The 12,523-nt window shown below is 49.9% G+C and overlaps 1 protein-coding gene across 2 annotated transcripts in view; it reads left to right on the forward strand.

Moving 5' to 3' along the window:
- Window positions 1-3,560: 3,560 nt before the first annotated feature.
- RBM47 (RNA binding motif protein 47) overlaps window positions 3,561-12,523 on the forward strand; it is a 172,953-nt gene continuing 163,990 nt past the window's right edge. For both annotated transcript variants that reach the window (XM_056125528.1, XM_056125529.1), the window contains exons 1-2: window positions 3,561-3,596; window positions 3,795-3,946. The gene's annotated coding sequence lies outside the window, so the exon portion shown is untranslated. The remainder of the gene's footprint in view (window positions 3,597-3,794; window positions 3,947-12,523) is intronic.

Raw genomic sequence — 12,523 nt, forward strand, 5'->3', positions numbered from 1 at the left:
TGAGGGACTGGGGAAGACAGTGAAAATGACAGAGCACATGCCTCGCCTGTGAACCCCGAGTTCCATCTCCAGCACCCCCTCCTCCCTGAGCACCACCGGGCCAAGTATTATTTGATATGGCACCTAGATAAATATCAAGTTTAGAAAGCCAGAGAGATAGTAGAGGGGTTAAGCCACTGGCCTTACACACAGCTCATTCCGTTTTGATACCTGCCACAGCTGATTCTGGATTGAGCTCCCCCAGTCCCTCAGATTTAAGTATGAATTCTAAGCTTCAATTTCTTCTCTTATAAAATGATAACTCCAGTCTCTCTGAATAAGAGCTGGGATGTGAAATCTCAGCACAATTTCTGGTACATAGAAGATATCAGAAATTACATATCCCTAAACATTGCCAGCCAGGAGTAAGCCTTGAGTATCACTAGATGTGGCCCAAGAGCAAGAATAATTTTTTTTTTAAATGGGCCAGTGCTGAAGAGATATTACAGGGCTTATAGACCTTGAGTTGGAGGGGATAGAACAGCAGGTGAGGCACTTGCCTTGCATGTTATCCCATGTAGTTCCTGAGCTCTGCCAAGAGTGATCCCTGAGTACAGAACCCTGTTCAGCAGTAAGCTCTGAATAACATCGGGTGTGGACACTCCCCCCACCCCAATAAAAAGAAAAAAAGGAAAAAGGCCGGAGAGATAGTATAAAGGTAAAGGTAAAGGCCCTCCCGTTGATCGTCGATTTGCTCGAGCGGGCCCAGTAACGTCTCCATTGGAGGAGACTTTGTTGTTACTGTGTCTGGCATATAGAATACTCTCGGTAGCTTGCCGGGCTCTCCGAGAGGGGCGGAGGAATCGAACTCGGGTCGGCCATGTTGGCCGCTTGTAAGGCAAACGCCCTACCCGCTGTGCTATCGCTCCAGCAGGTAGGAAGTTTGCCTTATATGTCACCAACCTAGGTTCAATCTCCAGTATCCCTTGAGCACTACCAGGAGTAATTCCCGAGCACAAAGCCACGAGTAAACCCTGAGCATTGTTGGTATGACCCAAAAACTTAAAAAAAAATTGTGTCTTGCACATGCCAATCCAGGGTTGATCCTTGGTACTCTATATGGTCCCCTGAGTCTCACCAGGAGTGACTGATCCCTAACACAACTGGTTTTGCCCAAAAAGGACAAAGAAAGAGAGAGAGAGAGAGAGAAAGGCAAAACTTTATAGAGTATTCTCTGCCTCCTGTTCATAGTTCACCTTGGCTTATATATACAAGAATCCCAAACCTAGAAATGTTTAGCTAAACCTTGCCCCATAGAGATTGAAAAAAAAAAAAAAATCAAAGGCTGTGAAATCTTTTGGATTCTTTGCAGGTGTTTTTTTTTTTCCCCTCCCACATCCAGGGGTGCTCAGGGCTTTCTTCTGGCTCTGCAATGAGAGACAACTCCTGGCATTGCTTGGGGGACCATAAGATGTGCCAGAGATCAAACTGGGTGGGCTGCGTGCAAGGCAAGTGCCTTAACCACAGTACTATCTCTCTTACCTTCTTGGCTAGTTTTAAGGAATCATTTCCCCCAAAGATGGCAAGGGTTGCTTTGGATTTACCTAGAACTGAGAACTAGTCCTAGTCTCACTGCGAAGTGAAATCTTGAACTTACTTATTGTAGTGTCTTTATTTCTAAAATGGGAATAAAGTAGCTCATGGAACTGGTAAGACTCAGATAAGATGAGGCTGATGAAGTGGTAGTCTCTCTCTCTCTCTGTCTCTGTCTCTGTCTCTCTTCCACCCTCCCCCCCCTCAGTTGCCAGGATGGAACACAACTGATTTTTTTGGGGGGCGGGGGTTGGAGCAATAGCACAGTGGTAGGCCCGACTTCGATTCCTCCGCCCCTCTCGGAGAGCCTGGCAAGCTACCGAGAGTATCTCGCCTGCACAGCAGAGCCTGGCAAGCTACCCGTGACGTACTCAATATGCCAAACACAGTAACAACAAGTCTCATGATGGAGACATTACTGGGCCCGCTCGAGCAAATAGATGAAAAACGGGAGGACCGTGACCGTGACCCTTTTTTGGACATGTGTGCGGCACACTCAGCTGTGCTCAGGGATTGCTTATGGTGGGGCTCAAGGAGCCCATACTGGATGGGCCTCATGCAAGGCAAGCCTCTTAGCCACTATCCTCTCTCTCTCTCTCTGTCACCCCTCAAAGGGATTTCCTTTCCTTAATTAATGAAGGGTGGTGGCCCTGATGGCACTTCTGACTTCACTGATCACTTTTAAATATTTATGAGAAGTATTAAAATTGGGCTGGAGCGATAGCACAGTGGTAGAGTGTTTGCCTGGCGCGCAGCCAGCAAGGACAAGGCCAAGCCCGCCGGTTCGATTCTTCTGCCCCTCTCGGAGAGCCCAGCAAGCTACCGAGAGTGTCTCGCCCGCATGGCGAAGCCTGGCAAGCTACCCATGACATATTCAATATGCCAAACACAGTAACAACAAGTGTCACAATGGAGACGTTACTGGGCACATTCGAGCAAATCGATGAACAATGGAAGGGCAGTACAGCGCATTAAAATTATCCCCCCCTTCACAATGTCTGAAAATTGGAAAATTAATTGTTTGGGGGCCACACTGTTCAGGAGGTTGGGTAGAATGTGAAATCTTATTACTCCCCAAATGTTGGTGGGTGTGGGGTGCAGGGTGGATCTCCTGGTGGTGCTCAAGTGACCTTGTAATTGCCTGCTGAGCCCCTGGACACTAGCCCTTTGATCACACTCCGAAGACTGCAACCGTGAACCTTTCATGTGGCAATGCCACTGTTTGTACAAAAGTGGCTTCTCACAGGACAGCAAGGCCAACGCTGATCCCACTTGGACTCAGACGCACATGCAGGGTGGAATCTCGCTCCCATCACCTTCTCTTCTCCTTTTCAGTGGACTTCATCTCCACGTGGTCAACCTTAGTCCCTTTAAGTGAGATAAAAAAAAATCAGCCCACCTTGTACAGGAACTTGATTTTGACACTGTCGTCAAGGCTGTCCACAGGCAACGAAAACCGGCTGCAAACAACCCAGTACTAGAATCTTCCAGAAACAGAGGGTTTTTTTTTTTTTTAAACACACACACACCCCAAAAAACAAAACCTGCCCCAGGGTTTTCCTGTGAGTGAGGGGTCTGCGACCGGGCTCTCTCGCCCGCCTCTTCAGAGAGAAACTTAAAAGGCTTAGCGCAAAGACAAACAAGAACAGAGAGAGCCGCTGATACTAGGAGCCAGTCACAGTTGTGAACTGTTCGTGTGTTTCATTTAAACAGCATTAAAAAAAAAAATTAAAAAGTTTGGGGTCGAGGCCTTTCCTAAAGCTGCCAGACAGAAAACCAGAAAAGCGTCCTTCTGGTTTTTGTTTTATTTTTTTCTCCCTCCCCCCTCTCTCTCTTCCCCGGTTCTCAGTTGCGTGACACTGCAGCCCGAAATCACAACTCCCCTGTAGGTTCCTGGTGCTGCCTGCTTCCTCCTCTCGCGGGTTTAGTCACAGAATTCGATTCCTGTTGGCCGATTCTGCGCCTCCAAACCGGCTCAGGGCGCTAGTGGAGTGCGGGAGGCTCCTGCGCTCCTGTATAAACAGGTAAGGGCCAAGGGGTGGGGCGCAGATTGCGGGTTTCCCAGGGCTGGGGGCTGGGGGTGGGCGCAGGGGGTGGGTGGGGGTGGGGGCGTGAGAGCCAACCCCCCCCCTGGAGAGCGGGGCAAGGTTAAGGGAGGACTTGGCCGCTGTGTTTTTTTTTTTTTAGGCAGTTTTTTTTTTTTTTTTTGGTTCCCTTTCTAGAAACCCAGCTGTAACTTCAGGTCGCGGCGCATTAAGCCTGAGCCAGTGCTGGAGGCGCGCGGCGCCCGGCCCCGCAGCCAAGGCCCCGGCAGAGGTCAGCGCTCGGCCCGCGTGACGTTCCCGCCCCGGCCCGTGCGAGCGCCGCGCCGCAGGTAAGCCCGCGCCGGAGGGGGGTCTCGGGTACCAGTGGGCTGGCGGGGTCCTACCTGCTCCCGCCGCATGGGGACTCCGGGGGTCCGGGGTGGGGGCGGGGGGAGCTCGGATCGGCGGGGCGAGCCCACAGCTGGTGGCTTCTGCCTCGCACCCGGCGCAGCTGGGCTGCTCCGAGCGGCCCCGCAGCCGGGGCTGGACGCGCGCACCGGCCGCGCCGCGGTGGAGCAGGTGCCCCCTTCTCGGCCCCCCCTCGGCCGGGATGTCTAAAGAGAAGGATGGGACTATTTTTTTTTTTTTACAAAAAAAAAAATCTGAGTCGGGAGGGAAATGCTCCTGGAGAAAGTGCCCATTCTCGCCCCATCCAGGGCAGATCTTTTTTCTTCCCCTCCCCAGACCACCTTTCTCCCCTCTTTCCCCTTTAACCTTCAGCAAAGGTATCTGCGCTCCTAAAACAAACAGGAATGTTGCGTTGGCCCGTGGCCAGCCGGAGGCTCAGCGAGCAGGATAAAATTTCAGGGCAGATTTACGGGAAGTTGCCGGTGTTGGGAGTAAAAATCTGGTTTGGTGAGTTCTAAGGGAAGGGAGTCGACGAGAGGCAACCTGGTTCCCGGGAGGCGGATGGCGCGGGCGCGGGGCGGGGGGGAGGAGGAGGGAACCGGGAAGCGCGACCCGGGCGAGAGCCGCGAGCGCTCCCGGGGCGCCGCGCAGCGCAGTGGCCGCAGCAGCCCGGCTGCTCCCGTGGCCGCGCCGAGTCCCGCCGGGTGCGCTCGCCCGCGCCCGCCCGCGCCCGCCCGCACCGCGCTCCCGGGCCCCGGGGCAGCCGGGGGGCTCCGGGCTGCAGTCCCGGGGTGCGGGGAGAGCCAGGCGCCGGCAGGTGGGCCAGGCTCGGACCTTTCGAAGCTCGGGGACGTGGGTTCTGCCTCCGAAACGCTCTGTGGCTTTAAGCGGCGCGCTGGGGAGTCGCTGGACACTCCTTTTTTTTTTTTTTTTTTTTGGTTTTACATTAAAAAAGAGGGAAGGCCCCATTGATGCGGTCGGTCTCTTCCTAGCTGTTAAGTTGCTCCTGCGCGGTGAATGGTGTTAATTTCTCAAGTAGGCGACAGCCAAAACGCGTAACCCAAGGTAAAGTGGTTTTTTTTTTTGGGGGGGGGGGGGGGATCCGCACGCCTGTCCCCGAGTCTTCACGTTGGGGAGGTCCCACTGTTGACATTTGTTTTTCTGTTCGCTTTAGCTCGTCATTTCCCTCCTTGTAACTTACCTTGTAACTTTCCCCGACTTCTGGTGTCTTCGTGGGTATTGGCGGGAGGGGGGGGGTGCGGGGGAGGAACCGTTTGTGAAAGTTTTTTTTTTCTGGGGGAGGCTTAGGGGTGGGCGAAAATCATGCACAGTCAGCCCCGTGGTGCTGCTTCCTCCGCTGATGAAATCGGTTCCATGAATGAGATTTTCTTTTCTTTTTTTTTTTTTTACCCCTGTAAACACATGATTGGGCCGTGTAGAGACGCATGTGAATGTTCAGGCTGGGATTATTTAAGGCAGAAGGAGGAAATGGGGCAGGCACCTCCTTAAAGTGTTGGGCCTGGCCAGAGGGGGTCTTCCTGTCCTCGTTTTCTGCTGAAGGTCATGCCGAATGGGGGTTTAGTGGTTCAGAGTCCAGTGTTCAATCTGCATCAGAGTGGAGGAGGTGAATCCTGACAGCTGACCCGTCTCCCCGGCTGGGCTATTGAAGAAATCAGTTCCAATAAGTGGAAGTTGTGTTTTCCAATAAGTGATGCATGCTTTCATTAGGTAAAAAGTTCAGGTACTCTCAGGGACCTTCCCAGAGCATTTGAGGATGTGGCTTCTTTCTTGAGGTTTATCAAAGTGATAGGAAGATAGTATCTCCTAGGCATGCACTGATAGGCTGTTACTGACTGGAAGGCAAAAACCAAGCATATATTTTTTTTCTTGCTTAAGTGGTGCTTGGTTTTTGTTGGCTGGAATGTAGATGAGGAATGGGTACTGTAAAGATTTGTTGTTTTTGTCATGCTGGTTGGTGTATGAACCTTGGGCCTGGCACTGGCAAGTTCGTGCTCTATTGCTGAGCCATATCCCCAGGCCTCCTTTCAAAGTTTTAACTCGCAGTCACATGAAATTTTTAATTAAAAAAAAAAATTTTTTTTTTTAAGAGGAGAGCAAGCGAAGGGTTGACAAGGCAGACTTGAAGTCATTTTTAGCTTGACGGCAGCCCGATTAAAGCATTGGAGAATGCAGGTGCTTGTTCTAAAAGGGGTGAAATTGGCAGGAGAACCCAGCGAACCCTGTGAGATCACACTTGTGAGTTGAGTGCCTGGCGATCAGTGTCAAGGGTAATCTTGGTCAGATCGGTGATCCGAAATCCCTGGGAAACAAAGCCTGTAGTCTGAGAGATTCGGGAGGAGGACGAGAAAAATTTGGGCTCTGCCTCCTTGGCAGTTTCCCTGTTCCCCCACACGTACCTTCCGTCCCTTCCGCCTGCCTCACTGAGTACTGGGAGCTCAAAGCATTGGACATTTCACAAGACTCGAGCTTCATTATTAACTTGTGGAATGTTACATGAAGAAAGAAGCCGATAGAAAGAAAGCTTCTGGCCTTACTCTGTGCTGTTTCTTTCCCTGTCTACGTACGTCAACGCTTCAGTTCATCTGACCAAGAGTCTATTGATCTATTCTGGAGATAAACCCAGCCTTGAGGTTTGTTATCGTTTTGTTAGTAATCATTTTCTTAATTTTTCCAAGAGCGTAAGCTTGGGAATTTAGCAGCATTTCACTTCAGCAGGTCTCAGTAGTTTTGCAGTGGGGTTTATTTGGTTGTGGTTTTTGGTTTGGTGGCTAAGAGTCTCCTGGCTCAGTGAACAGATGTCATTCTTGACAGTGCTGGGGTATTGGGCTCAGAGAGAGGGGGGGGAAAGGGGAGGAGAGGTATGCAGAGTTGGGATTCAAATCAGGGGCTCCCAACATGCTTGCTCTAACCTGTTGAGCTATCTCTTTGACCCTTAATCTCTATAGTTTTATTATCAATTTATTTTTTGATTCTTTACTATGTGGTACTAGACAAGGTAAAAGTAGACAGTTATTTTCCCTTTTGTTTTTGTTTGCGTGGGCTTACTGTTGGCTCTGTACTCATGAATCACTCCTGATGGAGTTGGGGGACCATATGGAGTACCTGGGATAGAACCAGGGTCGGCCGCATGCAGGGCAAGTGCCCTATCCGCTGTACGATTGCTCTGGCCTGACAAAATAATTTTCTGACAGAATGAATTTGTTTTCCAAATTTGACTCTTGATCTGAAGAATATATCCTGTCCATATGATTGCACTCTGACCGCTGTAGGAAAGTATTTGTCATTTCAGACTGGTTTCCACCTGCACATTCCAAGTTCTTTCTGTTTTTTTTTTTTCTCTGACTTGCTATGCCGGGGATCGAACCTTGAGTCTCACAACATGCAGACAAGACAAGTGTTCTGCTGCTGAGCCCCATTCTTGGACCCTCTTTCTGATATATTTTTTTTTCTTTTTTTTTTTTTATTCTCTCCTTTTTTGGTGGGGGACTGGGTGGGGGGGTGTTCACCATGCTTGAACACAGACTTCATAGCTATGAAGCATATGCTCCACCATAGAGGAGGAGATATCTTGAAGTTCTCCCAGACCCTTTTTATTTTTCAAAAAATTTTCCTGAACTGGTAGAGGAATGGGTTCACAGGTGCTGGTGGAGATGGAAATTTTCCTTAAAATTGAAAGAAGGTTCCAGTGCAGTTGAAATCAGGTTGTTCCAGACGATGCATGACCCGAGGGGAAACCTACTTCAGAAGGCTTAAATTTGAGATTCCTATGACTTAGAAAAAGTCGGACTGAATCTGTGTGCCAAACACATGCGCCACGACAGTGAAAGCATCAATGCAGCTGAAGTTGGTTGTTTGGTTGTTGTAGTGATTCCATGTTTGAGGACTGACGTAGTGGAACTTTTCAACTCCTGGTCTGATTAAGAGAGGGTTTTTTTTTTCCCTTGGGGAGTAATCTTTGTCTTAGGGTGATGTTGATTGTTTTTCTGATTTCATAACCCTTAAGAGGAGGTATTCATCAAAGCAATCAATCACTCACTGAACAATTCTTCAAAGAAAGACCAGAAAAAAATTGTCAAGAATGACCCTGTGTTGGGGCTGGAGCGATAGCACACGGGTAGGGCATTTGCTCTGCACGCAGCTGACCAGGGTTTGATTCCCAGCATCCCATATGATCCCCTGAGCACTGCTAGGAGTAATTCCTGAGTGTATGAGCCAAGAGTAACCCCTGTGCATAGTTGAGTGTGACCCAAAAAGCAAAAAAAAAAAAGCAAAAAAAAAAAAAAAGAAAAGAATGACCCTGTGGAGGTGGCTTGGGTTCTTAGAAAGTCTTCAGAGGGGCTGGAGAGGGAGTACAGTGGTTTGGATGCTTGCCTTGCACTCAGACAATTTGGGTTTGATCCCTGGAAGCTCATATATATATAGTCTCCTGAGCATCTCCAGCAGTGATTTCTGAGTGCACAGCCCGGAGTAACCCTGAACATCACAGAGTGTGGCCCCCAAACAAATAAAAAAAGCCCATTAGAAGCCCCAGAGGTGGAGATTGTTGTTCCATGGCTACCTCACATTGTTGGAGGTATCACCCGCCAGAGGAATTTATGGGGAGGTGGTACCCTGCCATTTCTTGAGCAGGATCCTGCAACGGCTTGTCGGGAAAGCCTCTTGAGATGGTCCAGGGTTGATTTCTGCGGTTCTCTGCGTCTCTCTCTCCATGCTGCCTGCATCAGAACGTCCACTCCCATTTCCCAAGGCAGCGTATGCCCAACCTTTTAGAATCTTCTTGTTTGCCCTGGTGGAGGAGTGAAGAGTGGCAAAGAAGAGTGTGGACAGAGAAGGCCAGGAGATAGGTGGATTCAGACACGATGTGTACAAGGGACCTTACCAGCCAGCTGCCACAGAGATTAGTAGCGCTCTCATGGCTGGTGGCCTGGCCACTGTGGACATCGAGTCTCATGGCCCTTTTCGGCATTGTGCTAGTCACATGCTCCTAGGGCCCTGCAGACCCTAGGAGCATGAAGAAATTCATCCTAGGAGATGAAGAAATTCATTGGTTTTTGGTGGAGCTGGAGGAAAACTGTTACAGAGGGCGCTTGCCCTTTAAACAGAACTTGTCTCTCAAATGCAGGATCTGCAGAATCCACCCCCTCAAAAAAAAAAAATCACATAGTATTCCCAAAGACAAACATGAGGAGACTGGATATTATTCATTCCCTGTCTCTCTCCCTCCCTCCCTCTCTCCTCCTCTCCCTCCCTTCTTCCCTCTCTCCTTTCCTTCCTTCCTTTTCAGTTTTTGGGCACACTCAGCTGTGCTCAGGGCTTACTCCTGGCTCTGTGCTCAAGGATCAATCCTGGTAGCTCCAAGGACCATATGTGGTGCAGGGGATTGAACCCAGGTGGGCTGTATGCAAGGCAGGTGCCCTACCCAGTCCTGTTTCTCCACCCTAGATGTTATTTTCTTGACTAATAGTTCGGCTGTCATTTATAAAGAAAGGAAAGTATATTCCAGAGTGGAGAAGTTGCTGAGGGTTTCAAGGATTGCTATCGTCACCAAATCAGAAAGAATTGTTAGCCTGGGCACCACCTATGGTCCCTGAGCCCTGCCAGGGGTGATCCCTGAATGCAGAGCTGAGAGCATTTGCTGAGCACTGCCTCCAGGCGAACAAACAAAAAAAGAATCGTCAGCATGACCCTAGGACTGTCTTCCAATGCCATCTCACTTCAAAGGCCTCCCAGAAGGACAGAGATTGTAACTGATTTCTTCCTTTTTTTAAAATTGTTTTTGGGCCACACCCAGCTTAGGAGTTACTCCTGGCTCTGGGTGTTACTTCCGGCCCTGCACTCAGGAATCAGTCCTGGTGGTGCTCAGAGGATCATATGAGAGACCAGGAATCAAACCTAGATTTGCTGCATGCAAGTCAAGCACCCTGCCTGCTGTACTATCTCTTCAACCTCCTGTAACTTTGATTTCTAAAATGATCCCACTTTTTTGGTTTCTTTATGGGCCACACCTGGTTTTTCTTAGGCCTGACTTGTGGCTTTGCACTCAGGAATCACTCTTTGACTGTCTCCAGGGGATCCTCTGGGATCCTGGGGTTCAAATCTGAGTCAGCCTCATGTGGTTCTTTTTTTATTTTATTTATTTTTTTCCTTTTTTGGGCACACATGGTAGTTCTCAGGGGTTATTCCGGGCTTTGCACTCAGGGATCACTCCTGGTGGTACTCGAGGGACTATATGGGATGCTGGGGATCAAACCCGGGGCGGCTGTGTGCAAGGCAAAAGCCCTTCCCACTGGACGATCTCTCCGTCCTCCTGTGGTTCTTAGGGGCCTGGAGGCCTGTTCCCAGCCCCTACGCAGAAGGTTGCCTGGTAGGTAGGTGTGTGTGCAACGAGCTGGGCTTGGTGTTGCTAACTTATAGATTTGGAAACTCGTGGATTTCTCCCCACTGGAACCCAGGAGCTCTGGCACATGCACACCTGGGTGAGCAAGAGTTAATGCGCAATGCCAGTTGGCAGTGGGTGGCTGTGATGAATGCAGGGTATTGTGCACCTGGAACAGGAACCAGAGGCCTCCACCTGACCAAGGAAATGCCAGCCTGTAAGAGTGATAATAAAGAGGAGCTGCTGTTTGGAGCGCAGAGGCCTGGCTGGGTCATTTAGTAAAGCATTTCTCATCATGCCAAAAGGAAAAGTATTCAGTGAGACAGAGAAAGAGGACCCGGAGGAACAACACCCGCCCCCTGACCCCCCTGTGCCTGCTGAGCCTCTTGGTGCAATTTGCTGCCATTCTGAAAAGGGATGCTTGGGCCTTTTTATGCTGCTCAGGTGAAATGTTTTTGTCATGCTCTGCGTTGACACTGGTAACAGCGCTGGGCCTTCTGCACAGACCGCTTCAATCATATTTCTTTCTTTTGTTTGGTGTCATTTACTTAAAAAAATAATAATAATATGGGTACACTCAGCCTTGGCCAAGATTAGACCCATCTTTGTCGTCTCCTTCTCCAGACAAAGTTGCCTTTGTGTAGCTCCTGTGGGGAGGATTTGGTGACACGGAGAGCTCCGCGGGGCGCTGCGACTTATTCGACTTAAACCGCAGCTCTGTGGCCTGTGTTCTGCTCCTGTAGGATCCGTCTCTCTGCTCCTCCTACTCTTCCCACTCTTCCCAGAAAGAAAGTGGGAGTTTGCAAAGGCACCTTGGAGCGGAGCTGGGTTCTAACTAGGGCAGAGATGAGCCTCACTCCCTGTGAGGCTTTCTCGGGGGTGATGGCCACACTTTGGTCACGTGCAGAGGGAAAAGAAAGGGGGATCGTTCAGAGTGAACTAACAGTGTTGGCGAAAGGGAGGACTTTGTGCTGAATTCAGACTCTTGTGGTAGAGGCTAAGAGTATCCACTTAGCCTTAGTGACCCAGTGCCCAGGCTCTGCCGCGTGTGAGTTGTGGGAGTTGAGGCAGATTTGTTTGTTTTTCGAAGAGGAACAATTTCCCCTTTCCCTCTCCTACCCCTTCCCTTCTCTCCCCTGCCCTGCTCTTCCCATTGTACACACAGTGGAGGTGCTCACCGTGAACTCATTCATGTATGACAGTCCTCTCTCCTATTCAGGTGGTGGCGTGTGCCAGCAGTCAGACTCTTGACTGCCAGGCTCGCTTGCCTTTTATTTATTTTTCTGCTTTTTGGGTCACACCCAGCGATGCACAGGGGTTACTCCTGGCTCTGTACTCAGGAATCACTCCTGGCAGTGCTCGGGGGACCATATGGGATGCCGGGAATCGAACCTGGGTCGGCCGCGTGCAAGGCAAACACCCTACCCGCTGTGCTATTGCTCCAGCCCCTCACTTGCCTTTTAAACTGTGGTGCTTCAGAGGATCCCAGACAGCAGAGCTGATGGAACTGCACTTGGCACATGTGGGTGGCACTGGGGTGGGACCTTGAGGTCTCACACTTGCAAGGCTGGTGCTTTTGCCAGTGAGCGCCCCCACCCCACCCCCACCCCCTGCCCGCCCCTATTCCTCCTATCCTCTCTAACTGTAAAAAAAAAACAACAACCTCAAAATGTCAGCTGGATTAAAGAACTGAAATCTGTGCTAAGTGCAGTGCTTGGTTTGTAATCATGATTTTGTATACATTATATATTTCATGTTGTGATCCATTTTTCTGTGTTTGAATCCTTTGGTTTCATTATGGTTTTTGGTGATTGAATCTAGGTCCTCCTACGAACAAGCCCATCCTTTATCCCTGAGCTACATCTCTGGCCTGGATTTGAATTTTGGGTGGTGCTCAGGGCTTACCCCTGGCTCAGGAGTCCCTCTTAGTGGTGCTTGGGGGAGCTAAGTGGGTTGCTGGTGGTTGAACTCAGATTGGCCGCGTGCAAGGCAAGCCTGTACTATCTCTCCAGCCTCAACAAGGGTTTGAATTCTTACCCTATTGCCCTCTGCCACCTTCGAATTTTTTCCTCTCCTAACATCTTTCTTTGACTTGGACCAAATCGCCATCTCCAGAGAAGGC

Source organism: Sorex fumeus, unplaced genomic scaffold (assembly GCF_029834395.1).
Source record: "Sorex fumeus unplaced genomic scaffold, SorFum_2.1 ptg000055l, whole genome shotgun sequence".
NCBI lineage: Eukaryota > Metazoa > Chordata > Mammalia > Eulipotyphla > Soricidae > Sorex > Sorex fumeus.